Raw genomic sequence first — 22,911 nt, forward strand, 5'->3', positions numbered from 1 at the left:
GGATAAATCCGGCGCAGATTGCCTTTAAAACCCGAAGCGGGGGCTACTAAACCTGAGACAACATACACTTTGGGGGGGGGGGGATGTAACCGGAGTCCTGATGACCTCAGCTATGTTATTATAATAAGATTATAGATATATAGATATATATATATATATATATACACACATGCTTGTAATAGCCACGGGGGGTTGTAGAACTGCTTGGCTGGAATGAATGGCATGGCACGGTGCCCGTACATAGAAAGAGAGAGAGACGAAGGAAAAATTATGATTTTCCAAAATGCAATAGCCCTGATCAGGTGCAATAAGCAAAGGCTTGTGTATCAACAAGGAATTCAGCTGCTGCCTGGGGATTACGTTTCTATAAAAAAAAACAAAAAACATCCAGACCCATGTGGTGCTAAACGTTTAGCTCAGTTTCCTTGTCTACATAATTTAAGGGCAAATGTCTGATAAATGAGGAACATCAATATTCAGGTCTCAGTTGCAGTGGAGGCAAAAAAAAAAAAGCAGCAGCACTAGAGCTCGGCGTTTCCCCCCCCCCCCCCCTTAGGAACGATTTAAACCCGGGATTGTTTTCTGGGGTCCTTCCCCCGCCACGGTCAGCAGGCGCTGGGCAGCGGCGCACATCTGGCAGCCAAGAGCTCCCGAGGAAGGGCGCAGCCAGGAAGGGGAAAGTTTGGGATGGGGAGGGGGGGTGGGAGAGATCACCTCTGTGTACAACAGTCCCTGGAAAAAATGAAGGGGGGGGAGGCGGGGGTCTCTGTGCTCCCCTTCCAGTCGCCTTTCTCTCCGGCGTGGCTTGGGCTAAGGTGAGAGCCAAAGAGAACCCCCAAATTGTAAAAACGCAGTCTCCGCGTAAAAAAAAAAAAATGAAATAACTTCCGGACAGAGGGGATCTATTGCCTGAACCTCTGGGACCCACCCCAGGGGAATCCATGCGCCCCCCCCCCCCTGTCCCCCGGGTGACTGCGAGAAAGTTGGGGGAACGCCGGGCAGCTCCTGGCTCGGAACTTTCCGCCGGGACGCGGAACCCCCGGTCCTGATTTCTCAGCTCCTCTCACCCCCCACCCTGAAATAATAACCCAGCATGGCTGGTTCCATAGCGCAGCCCAAAGTTGCGCCAGCCCCGTCCCATGCCTACAGCCCCCCCCCCCCCCTAGAATAATCTTCCTGCTTATTTGTTTAAAAAGGACACAGGTAAAGAGCACACCCCTCCCCCCCCCCCCACCCGGGCAGCCACTTCCAGCTGGGTGAGGTGCCAGGGGCTATCCGGGCGGGGTTCCCCAGCCCTGGCACCCAACTTGCCTCTTAACCGCGGGGCACTCTCGCTTAAGGTGGGCAGAGAGATCTGCGGTAAAGGAAAGCGCGAATCCCACCCTGCAACCTGCCCTGCATAGCAAAGCCAGGGAGACTGGCAGCCGCGAAAACCCGCCGGATGCGCGGTGGGGAGGGGGGCGATTTCTTTCCTGTCCCTGATTCCCGTTTAGGGCTGGAGGGGGGGGGGGTGTGCAAAAGGAGGGGGGATGTCTACCTCCATCAAATGCATCAGGTAACCCCCCGGCTCCCGCCGATGCAAACCTCCCGTGCATTTCGCAGGTGAGCCCTACCTTGCTCCTAGAGCCGGGGCTGACACTCCCCCCCCCCCCCCCCCAACCCCCGGCTTCCTTCTTTCCCAGCCCGATCTTAAAAATTAAATAAAAAAAACATTCCTCCATGCCTTACCTGACACACCGCCTGGATACTTCCACCCCCTCCTTCAGTGCAGCCGCATTGGCACTGCAGATGATGCCTTCCCCGTAGCGAGAGGGGGAAAAAAAAAACACCAGAAGCCCACACGGATCGCAGCAAATACTCCACAGGAAAAGGTAAAACAGGACTAATCGGGGGGAGGGGGGGCTACAATCGCGCCCCGGGTCTCTCTCGCTCTCCCCCTCCGGGCTTCCCTTCCCCCGGAGATGACTGCACGTCCTTGGCGGCGGCGGGCGATCCTTCCTGGCGGAGGAGGGCTCAGCCGCAGCGGCCAGCGCTCGCCATGGCAGCCCCCTTCCGTGCGATCGGGCTGCTCTCTCTCTCTCTCTCTCTTCCCCCCCCCCCCGCCCCCTCCCCCCGAGCTCACACTGCGGCTTGCCTCGCCAGCCCCGCCGCCGCCGCCGCTCCTCCGAGCCGCTGCCCCTCCGCAGAAACGCGGGCGAGAGAGAGAGAGAGAGCGAGCGAGCGCCGGATCTCCCTCCTCTGCTTCCAGTGGAGGCGAGCGATGCAGCAGCAGCAGCAGCAGCACCTCCACCCCCCACCTCCTGCCCTAAAAATACAGAAAAAAAATCCGACGGAAAGGAGGGGGGGGGGGGGAAAGACAGGTCCTCCCCTCCTCTTGCCCCCCCGCCTCGTCCTTGCTCAGCGGGCTGAATAGGAGGGGGGGGGGGTTCCTTTCAAGCACCCTCGGGACCCTGGGCACCTTCCTGCTGCATCTTGTGTAAAGTTTGCTGGAATGGAGCTGCAGGCAGCAAACTGTGTGTGTGCACGTCCATGTGCGTGAGTGTGTGTGTGAGGGAGAGAGCGTGTGTGTGAGGGAGAGAGCGTGTGTGTGTGTGAGCGTGAGCGCGCGCGTGTGTGTGTGTGTGTGTGAGAGAGCGTGTGTGTGTGTGTGAGAGAGCGTGTGTGTGTGAGAGAGCGTGAGCGTGCCGATTCGCATTGAAGCCCTGCCAGCGTTCCAAACTCCAGCTGCCTTGCTCTTGCCGAGCGAGCGCTCCTCGTTTCTAACTCACCAGTGACAGCCAGTGGGATCCGAAAGCCCGAGCGGGCTAACGGTGAACCTTCCCGGTGCCAGATAAGATCTCAATAAAATATGCTGTCCTTCCCAGGCCAACCTTCTTAGGGATGCAGGTTAACAAGATCATCAGCCCAGGGCCTGGAACAGACCCTCAAATGCTAACGTGAGGCGTGGGAGGTCACCCCCTTTATTCAGGTTAGGGGGGACTCGGGGGGGTGGGGAGGATAGGTCTGCAGTGTTTTAGTTGCCCGATCAGGCTCTTTCGTGGTGCCCTTTCTAACGGCAGCCCGAGTGAGATTAGTGCTATATTTTATTGGTTCGGTATCATCAGATCTCGACCCACCGGGATATCTCCAGGCTGAAGCTGTTCAAAAAAAAAAAATGCAAAAGACTTCAGGACAAGAAGTTTTATGTGTCTGTCTAACACGCTTCTAAACCGCTTGCCCAGCCTAATTAGGTCGCCCAAGGACCTGTTCAGAAGTTTTGTCTTTATTTGCAATACGCACAACCAGCAAATGTCCCCGCCCCCTACCTCACAAGGAAATAAAATAATCCCCCCCCCCCCATCCCTAATAATAAAACTCCAAACGTGATCCCTCGTGCGGGCCGAGGTGGTTACCGCCAAAAGCAAGACACCAATGTGCCCACGCCCGGCATCGGGAGCGCCCAGCGGCAATGACCCACTGACCCTCCGCACTCCCGCTGACCTCCCCAGCCAGGCTCTCGTCACCTTCCTGCTCCCTCATCTCCCCAGGCCCGGCCCTCCTTTCCTTGGGCTGGACGCCATCCTGCCCGGAGGTTTGCAGGAAGAAAAGGGAACAGGGATTAACGGGCCTGGCAAGACGGAGCCCACGCGAGTCAGTGGCCCCAGATGTGGAAGGAAGACAGGGCACTCAAGGACAGCAAGCTTGGGAAAAATGGGACTGTTTGGGGGTTGTTTTATTTCGTTCAGGGGGTCTTCCCTCCCAGGTCCTTAACTCTGAGGAAGAAGGTCTCTCGGTGCCCGGCAGCATCGCTTCCAAACCGCAGTTAATCTGCATCGGTGATCCGAATTAAACGCGGGCACCGAGGGATTCGGAGCGCCCTCTCCCCACTGCGCGGAGACCCCTGCAATGCAAGTTTGAGAAGAAAGACAAGACCCCCCCCCAGCCCAGGGGCACAACTTGCCCGTCTCTTGCCTCTCCGCTGCGCTTCCCTTTGCCTGTAATCGTTGCTTTACGCCTCTCGATGGGTTGCAGACTTCGCTTTTTGCTGTTGCAGAACGCGTTTTATTTACTGTTCGCCCTCGCCCCTTTCTCAGGGCTGCCATTTGTTTTCATTCAAGAGAAATGAGAGCCTCTCGGGTGGGGGGTGCCTGACGAAGTGAAGGTAGGGTGGGTGGGTGTGAGGCGGGGGGGGGGGGGTGGGGGCAGGTAAATTCCATCGGTGCAGTGCCATTCACTTTGCATTCGGTTCTGTTTCCTAAAACGCGCAGGGACCTTTTTCCGAGGGTGGGGGGGCATGGGAGAGGGAGGACCCACTCATAGTTATTATAGGCGGTGCATATGTGCTGTAATGTATCCATCAATGGTGTCTCCCATTCTAGCTACAGTATCTGGCCATTCATTTCAGTGTCCATCTGCAATCTGCTCTTACGTGTGCCTCTGTCTTTAGAGCATTTAACGGGTTCGGCCTGATTAGATTGGGTCTGCTTGCACTATGCCCACTAGAAGTTTCTTCTAACTCTGTGCAAGGTGGGAAAAAAATTGACACAATTTAGCTTTTCCGGGCTAACCGTATAAAATCGCGCATTGGCTGATTAATGATGCCGGGCATGGACGGAATAACTCGCCTCGGCTTCTTCCCTTGGTTTTGCTCCGGCAAAAGGCGCCCCTGCTGCTGGTGGCCAAGCCCTTCTCCGCGTTGCGAGGCTGCGGAGATCCCTGGTCACGGCTCCAGCACCTAAAAGCGACATTTTTCATAGCGCAATTAGCCCTAATTACTGGGTGTAGATGTCAATTTAACAAAAGGCAAGTTTCGCGTTCTTCAGTTCCAACAGTTTACAGGGCTGAAAGCTGAACTGCTATTTAAACTGATAAAAGCCAGATTAGCTTGTTAAGTAAAATCACGGGGAGCGTGCGAGTGTTGCAAGATCCGATTCGGGAGTGCGCGCGTGTGCGCCGGAGCCTGGGCGTTCGGCTGCTGCAAATCCTACATCAGAGCGCCACCTGCAGGCGGCCGCGGGTATAACGGCTCGGGGAAAGCGAAAGCACGAACCCGCAGGGCGCTGCGGGGCAGGCAGGGTGCAAACAAGGGGGCAATGCCATCTGCCACGCCCCACCGGCTCCTTATGACGCATTTGCGTCACGTGACGCGTCGAAAGCCGCCCCCGGGATTGTTCGGCTTCTTCGCCCAGCACTCTCCGGTTAATTTCCCCTGCACTGAATTGCAGACCAGCTGCAGTCCTCAGTTCGAAGGCTCTAAATTAATTTTCACCTGGGCTCCCTTTCAGATTTTTTTTTTTTTTTTTGGTTGCTTTTAGAAAATGCTCAAAAGTTTAAAAATATGAAATGTTTTCTATGAGTGCTGAAAATAGCGTATCTGTTTAAATCACACTGCAGTGGCTTGGCCTGGACGTTTCCCCCTTGTCTTGCTGCCTGACATTAGCAACCTGAGTTCATTGCAGCCTTGTCCAGATAGTGGGGCCGACTTAATAAGACCCGTGCTAAAATGGATGCTACCTTTTCGTGCCAATTTTTGATAGCGCGCATGGTTAAAACCGGCGGCCCCCATGGGATGTACTAAACAGGCCAATACAGAACGGTGCGCTCGGCCAAGCACACCGTTTGGTCCCCGTTTGGCACGCGCTATTATTACCCCTTATACTGTAAGGGGTGCATGTTGATGAGCCTATTAGTTATTACCCCGGAATTCTGAAAGTAAAATGTGCCGCCAAGGGCAGGCATTAATCATAGAAAGCACCGGGAAAGTGTACAGAAAAGCAGAAAAAACTGCTTTTCTGTACACCCTCCAACTTAATATCATAGCGATATTAAGTCGGAGGCCCCCCCAAAAAAAAATTTTAAATCTGCCCGCCAGTGGCTGTCAGCGGGTTCGAAAACCCACGTTGATAAAATTAAGCGTCGGTTGTCGGACCCATTGACAGCCGCCACTTCCGCTAATAAGGAGGTGCTAGGGACGCGCTAGTGTCCCTAGCACCTCCTTATTAGTGCGGGCCCCAATTTAAATACAAAAACGCGCGCCCAGGAGAGTTGCCTGGGCGCACATCGGGAGAGCGGACGCTCGCCGCGGAGCACCGGCTCTCCTGCACGTTTTATTGCATCGACCTGTTTGTAAAAGGTATGCAAATGAGACACGTGCTAAAAGTCCACGCTAGGTAAAAAAGAAAAACATGCCAAAACGCACGCTAAAGCCCTAATACAGAAAATGTCAGGAAACACAGGCGCTAAAATCTGCGCTAATGTCAAAAATGCTGCAGAGTTCCTGTATTGGTTGTTTAAAGTGGCATGGGGGTCAACCTGATTACTCCTACATTGATCCAGGAGATGTCATAATCTACAAAAGAATTTGTCCTGTATAACGCTGATGAGTTAAGCTCATTTCAAACTCAAGTTACTGCTCTTCAGTTTATTTATTTGCACTTATATGCCACTGCTACCAAAGCCCACAGCTGCTCACAAGATAAACATACAAGATATTTGTAATGTCTCTATCGTTTTGTGGTGCTGGATGCACTGCGTGATTGCTCAGGTTGTGGGATGTCATAACATTGTCCATTTCTTGGATGATTTTCTTTTCTTGGATCCCAGGTCTTCTAGTGTTTGAGGGGACATTATGGCTGCTTTTTTCTCGGTGGCTAGGTGGTTTGGCCTTCCAATTGCTGAAAGGAAAATGGAGGGTCCAGTGACGAGGTTGGTTTTCCTTGGGATTGAGTTTGATTCTGTTGCTATGGTGTCCTGTTTACCTGAGGGTAAGATGCTTAAGATTGGATAAGTTCTTGGAGGAGAAGTCTATTACCTGCTATCAATTAAGTTGACTTAGAAAATAGCCACTGCTATTACTAGCAACGGTAACATGGAATAGACTTAGTTTTTGGGTACTTGCCAGGTCCTTATGGCCTGGATTGGCCACTGTTGGAAACAGGATGCTGGGCTTGATGGACCCAGTCTGGCATGTTCTTATGTTCTTATGAAGGAATTAGTTAGCACCTTGGTGGCAAAGAAACTTACGTTATATCAGATGGAGTTAGTAGTGGGCAGTTTGAATTTTGCATGCTGGATTATCCCTATGGGTCACATCTTCTTGCAGCGTTTGCTGCTATGGCAGATGTCCAGAAGAAGCTTCATTGCATTAGGGTTACCCACCATAGTAGGGATGATTTGCAGGTTTGCTCTACTTTTCTGGATGCTTTTAATGGGGTGTTGGTGTGGCAGGAAGAGCCACTGTCTGATCAGGATTTGGAACTGTTTACTGATGCGGCTGGGGGGCATTGGTTTTGGTGTCTATCACCAGGGGTCCTGGCGTGCTACGGCTTGGCTGGAGTTGCGAGTGGCAGCCGGGATGACCAGGAGTATTACCTTTTTGGAGTTGTTTCCTAATGTGCTGGCGTTGGTCATTTGGGGTGCCAGGCTGAAGAGTAAGAAGGTTATATTCTAGTGGGACAATTTGGGAGTGGAGCAGGTTGGCTCACTGTTTGTTGATTACTGATTTATTGCATGAGTTCATGCTCTGATGACTGCAGCTGAATGTGACTGTCTGGGCATGGCATGTCCCAGGCATTGATAATTCTCTTTCTTGTTCTAAGTGTGCAGTGTTTCGACGGCTGGCACCTGCAGTGGATTTGCTGGGAGCAGCAGTCCCTGCTTTCCTTTGGAGGTTCGGTGTCCAGAAGCCTGGAGTATGCTGCGGGCGTCATTGGCCCCATCTGCATGGACAGCGTATGTTGGTGGTGGTAGGAAAGTGCTGCAGATTCTGATTGATAAGGGTTGGTCTTGGGGTCCGGTGTCGGATATTTTATTGATGGAATTTATTACTAGAACTAGGGTGTCGGGTTTTACAGATGCTACAGTCTCCAGTCACATCAAGGGATTGTCCTTTTTCTTTAAGGCTCATGGGTGGGATTGCCCGTCCGATTGTTTTTGGTGAAGCGTATGTTGTCAGGTTGGTTGAGGGAGGTTGGCTTGGTTCCTGATGGCTGCCTTCATATTACTTATGAGTTGTTGTTGTGCTTGTGGCTGATGTTAGCTGAGGTTTATTTTTCATACTATGAAATGTGCCTTTTTCTTTGGGGCTTTTCGGGTTGGGGAACTGGGTGCTAAGGCGGCTGGGTGATTTGATAATTCGGGCTTTTGTTTGATCATATAGTGCTGGAGTCAGTCCATTTGATCATATAGTGCTGGAGTCAGTCCATTTGAAGATACACCGTTCCAAAACAGAGCAGGCTGTTAGGAGAGCATGATTGACTCTTGTTGCCGTGTCTGGTTTGGTGACTTGTCTGATGGCTAATGTAAGCAGTTTTCTGTCTCTGCAGCCTACTGGTGGTGTCCGATTTTTGGCACATGAGGGGGTTAGCCCTATGACTAGGTATCATTTTGCTGTTGTGTTGCAGACAGTGTTTGACCAACTGGGTTTGGATGTTGGCCGTTATGGGACTCATTCTATTTCTATCAATGTGGCCACTTTGGCTGCCTTATCTGGATTGCCAGATTATGTCATACGGCTGATTGGCCATTGGAAGTCAAATGCATACGAGTCGTATGTGAAGGTTTGAGTTATTGGGGGGGGGGGGAGCATGATACTGTTTAATATTATTTGTCTTCCCAGGGTCCTGAAGGGTGCACAAAATTGCTAGATCGTTGGACATTCCTATGTGATTTGGGCTAATAGGCGTGCTCAGCGATGCCTGTATGGTCCGCATTTGGGCTTTGTGGTGCGTGGCGTGAGGGTGCAGTGGTTTGGGTGCCATGGAATGCTTTGGAGGTTGGTTCATGGCTGGTAAACAGGGGGGGCAGACATGTGATACATGAGCGGGCTTGGGATGTTTGTCCTGGCCTGTTCCGTCAAGATGGGGGGCATTCCCGGAGAACTAAGATCAGGAAGAGCTACCGTATCAGATTAGCCTCTGACCATTTCTGACCCCATGTCGTCCATAAGTTCCTGAAAACTCTCCCCCAAGTTCAATTATGTTCCTTTAATCTCCGTCATTCTCCTCTATGTTTATCTGTTAATTGTTTTAAATAGGTTATAAATGTTTAAATGTTAATTACTATGTTATCGTTATAATGATATAATGTTATTTGTTAAATGTAAGCCCCGAGGCGACAGTTTGGTTTCATTGTACACCGGTGTGATGTGTATATTATACAGGAGTGTCGGTTTATAAAAACTAAAAATAAATAAATAATAAATTTATCTGATATTGGGCAAAATTGGTTGAATAATGCTTTCCAGGAGAACTTGGAAGATGTTGTGTTGTTGGTATCTCGGCCTCAGTTTTGTGGGATAGTTTTTCATCTACTCCATGACTGTGGCGGTTTGACCGATTGATCATTTATCAGGGTAAGGGATGTGTGGCTGGGTTCAGTCGCACCTGTGTGGAGGTCTTGTTGGGATGTGGTGTGTGCTTCACACGGAAGCACTTGTGATACTGCTAGGTGCCTACAGGCCAGGCTCTGTACAATACAAAACGTTTGGACAAGTGAGAACTGGGCAGGTATATGCACTGAAGTATGCAAGCAGAATTATTTACAGCTGGCATGGCTTATTCTTGGGTATATGCACTGAAGTATGCAAGCAGAATTATTTACAGCTGGCATGGCTTATTCCTGGAGTGTTTTGTGCATCTCAGACAGGTGCTTTTAACTTTTACTCCTGCCCTGATCCAGGTGCTAAAACACCTGCATAAAAATAACAGGCACTAACAGCTCTCCCAGCTAAGGAGAAGATCTGCATTACCCGTTAATAGCTAATTTCTGAGTTTACATGGCAACACGCGGATGACTTAGTGTGGCTTATTACATTGGCCCCAGTCCGTGGTAGGGTTGCTGTGGTACTGCATGGTAGGACATGGCCAGTATTTGTTGTTCCCGGAAGAAAACAGCAACTTCCACTGTAGGCCATAAAATACTGTGTCGTTTATTATATCGCAATGCCAGTTAACCCATGGAAGAATCCACTATTAAGCCTGGACAGTGTTTAACATGGCCCTTCACCAGTTACCACTAGGAGGAATATTGCTGGTATTATAAGGGATTTTGATCCTCTTCTATAATCCTTTAGCAAGAAGAAAGTGGTGGGAATCTGTACCTCTGCAGGGCTCCTTGTAAGAACAGTTCTATTCCCTAACCTTGTCAATGTAAAAAAAGAAAAAAGCCCCAGGGCCTTTTCCCTGGGCTCCCCTCCCCCAACCACTCAGATACAGCGGCAGCCAAGTGGTCACCTTCCCTCCCGCCTTCCAGAGCTCTCCTCACTCCCGCTGCCGGCCTCAAACTGAATTGAAGATATGGATGTCGACTTTTTTTTTTTTTTTTTTAAATTGGGAAGGATAAGTTTTCATTGCCCTTCAACTCACCCAGCGCTGCAACTCCATATGAATGGAAGTTCTCACCAGGGATGCCACTGATTGAGTAAGCAAAGCAATAAAGATTAGCAGCCTAAAATACAAACAAATATATATATATATATATATAAGATGATAGCATGCTATTGGACTGACTTAATACATTTCCTGACTGGCTTTTGAGAGCTAATGAGAAAGGCGTGAGCTAAGTATAAATGCCTGGGGTTGGCGTTGGCATGAGAATGGGGCACAGGGGGGCCACACTGGCAGGAAAGGTGGCAGGGAGGGCCGGCTGCAGGCTTCGCTCATCTGCCTGAGGTCAGGCCTTTGGACCGCTGAGTTTAATTCTTTTTCTTTGGGGCAGATATATACAAAATTACCCCCCCAAAAGCAAATTTTAGGAGAAAAGGAAAAAAGCACTTTGACTTTCATACAGATGGCCATGCATCGATATTTTTTCAAATGTATAAAAACTATTTATTTATTTCAGATCCATTAAAACAATTAATTTCTTTTCAATTTCAATTCTTTTTATATAAAACCATTCACATGTGACGTTCCTCTTTGAAAATACTATGATGTTCAAATTCCTCAACATGTCTCCACAGACATGTCCATATAAATACTTATAGCCCTGAACACTACTCTACTACTAAACTGAATCTCTCCCTGAGATGTAATACATATTCAATTTAATCGTATAGTATTGATCACTGTTGATCGCTACTAACAAAAAAACACTACAGTAAATTATTTTTTACATTCATCAACATGACAGTGCTATTAATACTATTTAACAATTCTTTGTATAGTATTTAAACCACTATTTGTAATCTCCACTGTAACATGTAGATGTCCAAAATATACCACATTAAAACGCCCTCATTTGTAGTGTCTCCTGGTTGAATTATTTTCGTTCCCAACAAGGCCCTTGCTTCGCCTTCCTGGCTTCTTCAGGGGAAATAACTCGAAAGGAACCAATCAGCAGTGAATAAATCAGCCCCGCCTCTCAATTTAACTAAACCGCCCTGCAACTTTTTCAGCTCGTTGGTAGGAGAGTCTCACCAAACGATTTTGTACCACAGGCCTAAACCTCTCTTGAACTTCCTCTTTGGAATTTGCCTCAGTTCTAAACAAAGAGACTTTTCATGTGCTCAAAACGTTTTTAGGGCTTAAAACACACAGCTGACATATTTTTCATCGGCCGTCCTGGTCATCTCAGGGTAAGCATTTAGACACACACTCCGTCCCGAAACAATCCCGGTAGACCATGGTCACTCTTATTGCTTTATATATACCATCGCGCCATCTTCTCGGCGTCTCCCGGTCTCAGAAAATCAATCTCCTCCTCTTCCTCCTCATTCCTAGTCCTATTTCCTTCTCACTCTCCTCCTCTTCCTCCTCATTCCTAGTCCTATTTCCTTCTCACTCTCCTCCTTTTCCTCCTCATTCCTAGTCCTATTTCCTTCTCACACTCCTCCTCTTTTCTCCTCACCCCATTCCTGATCTTTCTCCCTTGCTCTTCTCATCTCTGAAGTCTCTTCCCTGTACTGATAATTGAGATGACCTTTCTTCACCAATAACAATAAAACAAATTATAAATTGTACTAATACATGTACTGTAAAACTTATAATTTATATTTATAATGTAATATAAAAGACAGAAACATTTTTGTTCCAGAATTTTTAAATTTTTCCCACAAAAACTACCCCAAGTTGCCACAGGAAACTAGGGGACTGTGCCTTAGAGACCTTCTGCTCCCTATTCAGCTTCAGGAGACAGGGGCCGACAGCCACAACAGTGCCTAGAGGCGCCAAAATCCTAAATCCATCTCTGCATCTAGACCAGTCTCAACCCAGTCCTCGGGATGCACCTAGCCAGTTGGGTATCAGGATATCCACAATGAATATGCATGAGGGAGATCTGCATGCACCGCCTCTATTGTGTAAAAATCTCCCATGCATATTCATTGTGGATATCCTGAAAATCCAACTGGCTAGGTGCATCCCAAGGACTGGGGTTGAGAACCGCTGATCCAGGCTACTGCAAGCCCTTACGCGCCAGGTCATTTACACTACCGGCTAACCGAGATACACCGGAATGCATTGCATAAACATTTCTATAAATCTCTTCTGGAGTCCTTCACCAAACATGCAATTCTGTAACAGGACACTGGAAAGCATTAACTGCATCCACCTAGCAAGAGAATGATCAATAGGTTCAAGTATGCTTCCTGATGGTCAGCCTGTGAAAGAGTACTCTTCTTTCTGACCAACACATTTTCTCATTTGATTAAAAAGGGAGACTATGATAAAATGAGGACATTTGTTAGAAAAAACCAAAACGGAGCAATTGACAAGGTTAAAAACTTGCAGGAGGCGTGGACATTGTTTAAATATCCTTGAGGCCCAGACAAAATGCATTGCTGTCAGGACCCAACAGGTCTCATCCTGGCAATAGTAGAGGAGAGTTAGGAGAGCAGTTATTATTCCTTGTCCTTCACATACTAGGAGATTGGACCCTCCCAGCGAAGTCCTCATTGGTCCAAAAGAAGACCCACCTTTGCCAGCACACCCTGTTTAAGCCCAGAGCTGGCAGAGCACAATGAATCCATAAATCCCTGGGCCAGGTCGGTAAAGTGTTGTTTTGAATCCTGTCGAGTTGTTGTGAATCTGAAGCCCGTTTGCCTGGTAAGGAAGTGCAGTTGTAGCCATTGTTTCTCCTGCATATTGTAAGACAGGACCATGTTATGTTTGCTACAGGCTCTTCCTGTTAAAGCCCTGTTGTGCATTCTGTGACTGCTGGTGTGGATGTCCTGGTCAGAGCCTGGTAATTCCATGCATTAAAAACGGTCCAAGGAAAACCAAACCACTCCAGGTGTGGTTTAGTGGTGAGGCGAAAGAGGGAACTGAAGCCAAAGGGCATCATTAAAAAAAAACAAAAACGGAAAGCAGACCCACATGAGGCAAAGAGTGAAAGCATAAGCACTGACAAGATAGATGTAAAAAAAGTAATTAAGCAGGTCAAGAGAGAATGTGAAAAGAAGTTTGCCGTCCAGGTAAAAGCAAGTAATAAAATAATTTTCAAGTACATTCGAAGGAAAAGCCTGTGAGGTGGTCAGTAGGGCCGCTGGATGACTGAGGGGTACAAACTGTCCTCAGGGAGGACAAAGAAATAGCAGGAAAATCAAATGAATTCTTTGCCTCTGTCTCTACTGAAGAAGATGTGGGGGTCATACCCACACCAGAGGTATTTTTTTGATGATGATGATGACTCTGAGCAACTAAACAAAATCCCTGAGAAAATCTCAGTGAGTCTGGAAGATATAATGAGGCAAACTGACGAGCTAAAGAGTAGCAAATCACCTGGACCCTGATGGATTACATCCCAGACTGTCGAAAGAACTGAGAAATGAAATTGAAGATATACCATTAGCAATTTGTAAACTATCTTTAGAATCATCTTCTACTGTATCTGAAGAGTGGAGGGTGACCAACGTAATGCCAATTTTTTAAAAGGGGGAATCCTGGAAACTACAGACCAGTGAGCCCTTCATCAGTGCCGGGCAAAATGGTAGAAACTGTCATAAAAAAACAAAGTTACAGTTTAACGGGACAAAGCCAACATGGATTTAGCCAAGCGAAGTTCTGCCTTAGCAATCTGCTACTTTTTTTTTTTTTTGAAGGTGCATAAAAGTGAGCGAGCTGACACAGTGTATCTGGATTTCCAAAAAGCCCTTGTGCAAAGTCCCTCATGAGAGACTCCTGAGGCAGTGGATAGGAGGCAGTGTCCTACTGAGGACTGGGAAATGGTTAAAAGATACGAAACAGAGAGCTGCACTGGAATCGCTGGGAGCGATAGATACTATACCTTGCTTCCGGCAGGGAACAGTAAGTTTCAACGGAATGGGAGGGGTGGGGGGTGACCGAGCTACTGCTTATTCCCAATGGATGGGTGCAGGGAGGGTCTGGGGTGGGATCGCCATTCCTTTTTGACAAGAATGAGAGAACGGGGGTTTGAGGAGGGAGCCCGACCCCCAAACCATGAAATAATATTTTTCAATCAGTGGTGATGTGAAGTTGGGGAGGGGGGGGGGGGGGAGCATGGTTGCCATTTCATGGGTGGGAGGAGGGGAGAAAGCGGGCCACAGGCCCCTTTCCATCTTTTCAGGATATACGGATAAGTAGCGGGTTATCCGGCCACACAAGGCAAGATAACTTTAGACCTGCTCTATTTACCGTCCTCCATTGAGAGAACTGATGAGTTAGTCTTACTCTCTGTCTCCTGTCTTTTAAGTGCTCACAATCCACAACAGTGAAATAGCCACGGGTGGGCACAGTCTCACGCAATCAGGGCTGTTTAACACCAGAAGAAGAGGCTTGCAGTATAGCCACTGCAGTTCCCATCCCGCAGAAGCCAAAGAAAGAGAGGGCCACTGTGGGACTGAGATCCTGTGTGGCAGTGTGTGATTATATATGTGACAGCCTGTGTGTGTGTGTGTGTGTGTGAAAGAGAGAGCGACAGCCAGTGTGTGTGTGTGACAGCCTGTGAGCCTGTGCGTATGAGTCTGTGAGAACCTGTGTGTCTGTGAGACCACTGGGTTATGATATTTGTCAGGAGAATTGGTGCACACTATTTGCAAATAGTGCACTCAAAAAAACCCCATCACATTATGCGGGTTTTTTGATCTTTTAGTTAAAAAAAAACAACAACAACATGAAATGACAGACAATGTCAACCTCCAAGAGAAAGTGGAAAAAGCCTCACATGAAAATATATAAGCAAAAATAGAGTGAGATGTGCACAATTCAAAGTAGTTTATGTCTGCATGCTAGGAGTGGACAAACATAATCCTTTATTCAGAGTTCAAAGTACAGCAGTCCAAATGTGAGCAAAAAAGGATTGTCTATGCCATTTCAAATGAAAGCAGCTCCTTATTGCATGTGTTTATGTGCCTCTGTGTGTGTGTGTTTCTGTGTGAGAGAGCCTGTGTGTCTATATGTGTCTGTAGGTGCCTAAGCGACAGGGCTTTGCAGACAGAGCATAATGTCTTTGCACAGTGCTCTTTCCACTGTTCATGGTGCCACATGATGGTTGCAGATAGATCCACATGTGACCAACTGACACAGGCTGTTTACATATATAGATGTGGGGTGGAAAAGGCAAATAGGGCACGGTTATTTACCCTTTCAAATAATACTAGGACTAGGGGACACCCCATGAAACTAGCAACCAGAAATTTAAAACAAATCGTAGACGCATTTTTTTTCACTCAGCGCACAATGAAGCTATGGAATCTGTTGCTAGAGGATATGGTGAAGGCAGCTAGCATAGTGGGGTTTCAAAAGAGGGTTGAACAATTTCCTGAAGGAAAAGTCCATAGAGAGTTATTAGTCTTGGGAGTGAGATACAAAAAACAGATCAACTGTTGGGAGTGTGACGGGACCCTGTGACCCAGACTGGTCACTGGCAGGCTCCATGGACCTTTGGCCTGACTGAGCATGGCACTTCTAGAGTCTCCTCAGACTGTGTGCCATACTGAGCCCGCCTCAGCCCCAGACTTTGCAAGCTGTCAATCCACCCTGTCAATCCACCCAGTTTTCGCTTGCTTGTGCTTCTTGACAAGAGAACAGGAAATCTGATGGAGGGATCTAGCTGCCCTCAGAAAGCTCACGCCAAGAGTCTTTGGATAATGGGATAATGTCCAGCAAGAGGAAAACAAATAACCAAAGAGCTCTTAATGACACTAATTAAAGAATCCTAAGTGACACTTCTACATCTTGCTTGTCTTTTAGGTCAATGAGAATAAAATGGGAAAATATACACACAGAGGGAGGGAGCACTCGTTAAGATTTAAAGGGCATTTGTGAGTTATGTTTTTTAATTAAGGACACTTGGGGTTTAATTAGACACTTTAAAAAGTTGTCTTTTATTCCACTAAAAAATAATGCATTTAAAGCTTAGCATTTGCTAAGACTGGGAGTTTGTGGTTGAGGAAGGTAATAGCGACATTACTGTGTAATCAAATGAACCATTTTCAGTCTGCAGGATTTTATCTGGCAGTCTAAAGGGCAGCTGCCATACTCCTGTGTCTGGTAACATATGCCCTCGGGCGTTTTAAGGAAAATTAAATTATAATTTTAAATATCATAATAAAATTGTGCTACTGCATCTTCTCAGACGCCCAACAACGGGAACAAGGTCCGGTCATGATGGCATCACTCTTTGAGAGTACGTAAACTGTTTGCAGAAAAATAAACTATGATATCATGGGGGTATTCGACAGTTTCTTCCATTAAACGAGCATTAGAGCTGGACTTTAATGCACCATATGACTCCTGCAGAGGCAATTATTGGGAGCTCAGGGCACAAGAATTCACATTTTTGAAAGATTTGCTGCCAACTGAGATTCAAGGAATTTGGCAAATAAAAATAATTCCGCAATCTCTGAAAATCTCAGGAGCAAAAAAAAAAAAAAAGAATTAAATCTGTTTGCCCGGTGTCAGCTCAGAGGACACTAAATATATTATTATCTCTATTAGAATATGCATAACCCTCGTTATTCCTTTCCCCATAGGCACAGTCAAGCTTCTGATGGCACCAAAATCTGCAATTAGGTGAAAGGAAGTGCCCACACTTCAGTTACCCCCCTGCTCCTTTAAATGTGCTCTGAAGCAGAAGGCCCAATTCTAGAGAAATCAACGAGGAAGGGGGCCAGGGGAGAAAATGAATGAAGAAATACAGAAATCCTTCATTCCTGCTTTGGGAAGGTTACATTGAGCTTTGTTCAGTTTTAAACTTTTTATTAAATATAATATAATCTACAAGCTCAGAGTTACAAAAATCATCATAGGGTATAATATCCATTTATCTTAATGTAGAATATGCACATAAAACAAAGAGAAAGACACAGGGGAAGCCATCTCAAAGCTTTTTTTCATTCCTGGCAGGAAAAGTAGAAGAAAGTCAGAGAGGATGCTCCACGGGGACTCACATTGGTAACGTGCACGCTGGACAGGTAGCACAAGGGTAGGTAGGTACCTTCTAGAGTTGAGCAGCAGGCCAGCACACAGCTTCACCCCCTTCTTGGCACAGGTCGTGTGCGCCGCTTCTGTAACCCACAAAGGCTGCCGGCGTGTGCTTGCACGCCTGCTACCATGCACAGGGACGGACGGCTGGACAAGGCGAGGGTTAAAGACGTATTGTCTTGGTTGGGGAGGGGGGAGGGGGAAAGCCTGAAATAGGAAATCAGATCCCTTCTCAAACCCCTCCGCACATTTAGCGTCTCTCTCGCTCTCTGACGAGCAGCTACACAGTCAAGGAGGACCATTGCCCCTCAGAAACAATTCATGATCATTGGAAGGTTCGGCGGTAGGGCAGGAACTAGAGCTCGTGATTCCCTGTTCTGATTCCCCAGTCTACTTCCTATCATCCAGTTCACATCACTTCTATGTTACGGCCTTGCTTTTCCCTTATTCATGATTCAGTAAGACCTCATTGGCCGGTGCCCTACACATTTTTCTCACAGACTTAAAATGGGGGAAAACGCCTTAGTGTATCCGGTCCAAGGACATGTGTCAAATTATGCAGGCTTTTGAAGAAAGAGGACAGAACTTAACCTCCTATTTCAATGGATTGAGGTTTAGGGAACTTTTTGGAGGTAGGAAATAGGAAACGAGTGACATTTTTTGGCCAAAATCTAGGAAGCTTTCTTCCTACCGAAGGAGATTCGGCAACTCTGGTGTAGGATTTCCTAAGTATAAACATGAACACACGTTTTAGAGCAGTGATGTAGCAAAAGCTGGTAAAAGTAATCTTTTTTTTTGCCCGACACTAAGGGAAGTGAAATTAATTTCTTCCTTCATAAGAACATAAGAACATGCCATACTGGGTCAGACCAAGGGTCCATCAAGCTCAGCATCCTGTTTCCAACAGTGGCCAATCCAGGCCATAAGAACCTGGCAAGTACCCAAAAACTAAGTCTATTCCATGTAACCATTGCTAATGGCAGTGGCTATTCTCTAAGTGAACAGGTAATGGACTTCTCCTCCAAGAACTTATCCAATCCTTTTTTAAACACAGCTATACTAACTGCACTAACCACATCCTCTGGCAACAAATTCTAGAGTTTAATTGTGCGTTGAGTGAAAAAGAACTTTCTCCGATTAGTTTTAAATTTGCCACATGCTAACTTCATGGAGTGCCCCCTAGTCTTTCTACTATCCGAAAGAGTAAATAACCGATTCACATCTACCCATTCTAGACCTCTATGATTTTAAACACCTCTATCATATCCCCCCTCAGTCGTCTCTTCTCCAAGCTGAAAAGTCCTAACCTCTTTAGTCTTTCCTCATAGGGGAGCTGTTCCTTTCCCCTTATCATTTTGGTAGCCCTTCTCTGTACCTTCTCCATCGCAATTATATCTTTTTTGAGATGCGGCGACCAGAACTGTACACAATATTCAAGGTGTGGTCTCACCATGGAGCGATAGAGAGGCATTATGACATTTTCCATTTTATTCACCATTCCCTTCCTAATAATTCCCAACATTCTGTTTGCTTTTTTGACTGCCACAGCACACTGAGCCGACGATTTCAATGTGTTATCCACTATGACACCTAGATCTCTTTCTTGGGTTGTAGCACCTAATATGGAACCCAACATTGTGTAATTATAGCATGGGTTATTTTTCCCTATATGCATCACCTTGCACTCATCCACATTAAATTTCATCTGCCATTTGGATGCCCAATTTTCCAGTCTCACAAGGTCTTCCTGCAATTTATCACAATCCACTTGTAATTTAACTTCTCTGAACAATTTTGTATCATCTGCAAATTTGATTATCTCACTCGTCGTATTTCTTTCCAGATCATTTATAAATATACTGAAAAGTAAGGGTCCCAATACAGATCCCTGAGGCACTCCACTGTCCACTCCCTTCCACTGAGAAAATTGTCCATTTAATCCTACTCTCTGTTTCCTGTCTTTTAGCCAGTTTGTAATCCACGAAAGGACATCGCCACCTATCCCATGACTTTTTACTTTTCCTAGAAGCCTCTCATGAGGAACTTTGTCAAATGCCTTCTGAAAATCCAAGTATACTACATCTACCGGTTCACCTTTATCCACATTTTTATTAACTGCTTCATAAAAGTGAAGCAGATTTGTGAGGCAGATTTGTGCAGAGCACAAGTTAAAATTATTTCTGCAATTAAGTGAGTGTTGCGTCCGTCGCTGTTCGACGCCCTCACTCCGCCCTCTTTACCTCTGTGACAACTCCCTCCGGGTCTGATGGACGGTTAGCAGCCGCGGCGTCTTCTTGCCGTCTTCCTCCGGCGTCCCCGGAGCGGCACGATGCTTCGGATCCGCCATGTTCCTGATGACGTAGGGCGCGTGTGCGCGCGCTCCGATTGACGTACCAGCAAGGGTGCGAACCTCGGGGGCGTCCCCCTGAAATGACGTCATCCGCTTCCAATATAAAAGGTCTCAGTATTCGCTAATGAATCGAGTTAGTAACGGGGAATTGCTTCGGCTTTTCTCCCAAGCTACTCTGCCTCCTCGGACTTACCAGGGGTACCCGCTCCTCGGGGGCCTCGCTCTCTTTTCTCTATTTCAGATTGCAGATAGGAACCGGTACTTGCTCCTCGAGGGCCCTCGTTCCTGAACACTCTGAAGATTCTGTACTGCCTGGAAGCTATCGCTGCTACAGACAATTGTGAGTTACCATTGCTCTCTCAGAGCTTTCCCTGGAACCAGGTACTCGCTCCTCGAGGGCCAACCCTTTCCAGCTACTGAGCTTTCTAAAGACCTTATGTGAGTTTTGTCATCCAGTTCTGGCTATGAACACAGCATACCCTGTCTACTCACTATCTATAGTTTCTCTACAGCTCAGCAAACCTATGATCACTGTTCCAGTACCTGAGGGACTTCAGCCCTGCCGGGCATAATCAGCTCACTACTGCCACCTCTGATGGTTCTACTACCTGTCTAATAAAAGAATTATCTGTGTCTGTCGACGTACCCAAGCCTAGCCGGTGGTCCCTCTCAGGATATCCTCCTGGGGGCGCAGTCATCTGCCATCGGCCCAAGGATCCACCTATCTACATTCCTCTACAGCTGAGTGCCCTCTCCAAGCACTCCGCTGGTAACAGATTGCTACCCCTTCTCCATCAGGAAACTTCAGCAACAGATTCATAACAGATTGCTACTCCGCAGTCTAAACCCTAACAGATTGTTTACTACTCCCTCTACAGGAGCTGAGCATATCAGATTGCTAACTCCTCCTTTCACAGGAGCAGATTCATTATAGATTGCTAACTCCTCCCTTCTTGAGAAGTAGATCATAACTCTAGAATTTGCTAACTCCTCCTTCCTCAGGAGCTGAAACATAACAGATTGCTAACTCCTCCTTTCACAGGAGCAGATTCATTATAGATTGCTAACTCCTCTCTTCTTGAGAAGTAGATCATAACTCTAGAATTTGCTAAGTTCTCCTTCCTCAGGAGCCGAAACATAACAGTGAGAAAACTTTAAAACTTTGGGATTAAATAGTATTGACTAGCCCCTTAAAGAGCAAGCTGGAAGAAAGCTTTGATTACCAGGAACTGAACGGTGGCCATGCTGAACATTTGTATCCGCCTTGGGTAGAGAAAAAAATGTCACGATCCATTTGGTGGCCAAGCAAATAGGGCTATTGTTTTTTCAGAGGATCAGCTTGTAGTTCTGCAACAGAGGATAATGCAGCAACATAGAAGGCTGGATTTAAAGGATGCCTTGTCATGTTGAGCCTTCTTCAGCCCCCCTCTCTGACAGCTCCACCTAGTGGCCATGTAGAAGAAGCTCCAGGAAAGGAAACTGTCATGGTCGATTTGGTTCGGCCGGGGAGAGCCTGAACTTGTTAGGTCACAGAAGAAAAGCAGGATCTGCTGTCATCCAGAAGACCGGCTGCTGTGGGCTGCAGAAGGCATTGGCAAAGCTCTGCAGTATCCTGGGGCTGTGATCACTCAACCCTCAGACTGTGTAGAAAGCAGATAAGAAAAACAATAGCACAACAACAGTCTGGAAAAATGCTTATGGAAAGAACTCTCTATTGAAAAAGAGTTGAACTAAAATATGGCAATGGCTGATTCTAAAAATGGCCTCCCTGGTTATAATAACATAATTTTATTTTTACATGCCTTACCACTAAAGCACTCAAGGCATGGAACAACAACTTAAGATAAAATAAAAACAGCATTAAATAAAGCAGTCAGCATAAAAATAAAATAAAAACATCATAATAAACAATACAATCATATAAAATAGCTAAAATGCAAGGACAGCATAAGAGATTTCTCAAATACTTACATACCTAAAACCCTCCAGGTACTTATCCAGTCTCATTGTAATTGTGGCCCCAGATCAGGGGTGCTGAAACCGGTCCTAAGGCCTCCCCCCACCCCCCCAAGCCAGTCGAGTTTTCTGGATATCCCTAATGAATATGCAAGAGAAATATTTGCATACACAGAGGTAGGGCTGTTGCGCTAGTGGAACCTTGGGCCGAGGTGAGGTTAGCGCTACCCGCAGGGAGGAGCCCTGCAGGTCCTCACCATCGGCAGGCGGAGCTGGCTGGAGCAGAGGCCCAACAGGGTCTTCACCAATACCAGCCCACATTCCTCGCAGGTTGAGCCCTTGGGTGCCGGGGCCGACTGGACTTAGGAGTGGGCCTCTGGGTGAAGGAGAGTCTGACATGGAGGAAAAAGGCCAGCGAGAAGAAGACAGGTCAGTTCGGGCAGAGGTCGAGGCAGGCAGCAGAAACGAAGAGAAACCAAGGTTGGGGCAGGCAGCAATCCAGCAAAATCCAGGAGGTCCGAGGTCAGCCAAGAATCCAATCCCGAAGAAGAAGCCGAAGTCCAGAGCCGAAAGTCAAAACGAAGGGAGGAGACAAGGCGAGACAGCAGGGAGCAGACGAACCAGGAGCCACCAGACAAGGAGACAGCAACCAAGGAAGAGACAGGAACAGGAGCAAGGAATGGAACTGAAGACAGGGCACAAGGACTGCGTGACAAACAACTACGCGAAGAGGATGACCTATTGCCGAGGCGTCGTTAGCAGGTCTGAACAGGCTTTAAATGCAGAGAGCCTGCGATGTCATCAGCGGGCGCCGCAGTGGTTTTCCCCGCCGTGGGCCCTATAAATGGTGATGAGCTGCGCGCACCTGGAGACACGCTGCTCAGTGAGCGGCGGCCCTAGCTCCGTACAACGGGCCTTCGCGGCAATCGGCCGCCTCTTCGGCATCGGGTACTGCGCCGCGATGCAGAAAAGAGGTAAGGGCGGCCGGTCGCGGGACAGACCCACGGACGGCCGAACGCAACAGTGCATGCAAATAAATCTCACGCATATTCATTAGGGATATCCTGAAAACCCGACTGGCTGGGGGGGGGGGGGGGCCCGGGGGGCCCAAAGGACCATTTTGAACACCCCTGCCCTAGATGTATGCAAGACACTTCCCTATGAAAGCCTATTCAACAGCATCACTTCTCTTGGGGTAAAAACTACACTCTCCCTCCCTGAGGAGACGGTGGCAGGCCCATAATG

The 22,911-nt window shown here is 47.5% G+C and overlaps 1 protein-coding gene across 3 annotated transcripts in view; it reads right to left on the reverse strand.

Annotated features, from left to right (window-relative positions):
• PLXNA4 (plexin A4) overlaps window positions 1–2,068 on the reverse strand; it is a 970,847-nt gene extending 968,779 nt beyond the window's left edge. For all 3 annotated transcript variants that reach the window (XM_029615156.1, XM_029615157.1, XM_029615158.1), the window contains exon 1: window positions 1,729–2,068. The gene's annotated coding sequence lies outside the window, so the exon portion shown is untranslated. The remainder of the gene's footprint in view (window positions 1–1,728) is intronic.
• Between the last annotated feature and the right edge of the window lie 20,843 nt (window positions 2,069–22,911).

Source organism: Rhinatrema bivittatum, chromosome 9, assembly GCF_901001135.1.
Source record: "Rhinatrema bivittatum chromosome 9, aRhiBiv1.1, whole genome shotgun sequence".
NCBI classification, from domain to species: Eukaryota; Metazoa; Chordata; class Amphibia; order Gymnophiona; family Rhinatrematidae; genus Rhinatrema; species Rhinatrema bivittatum.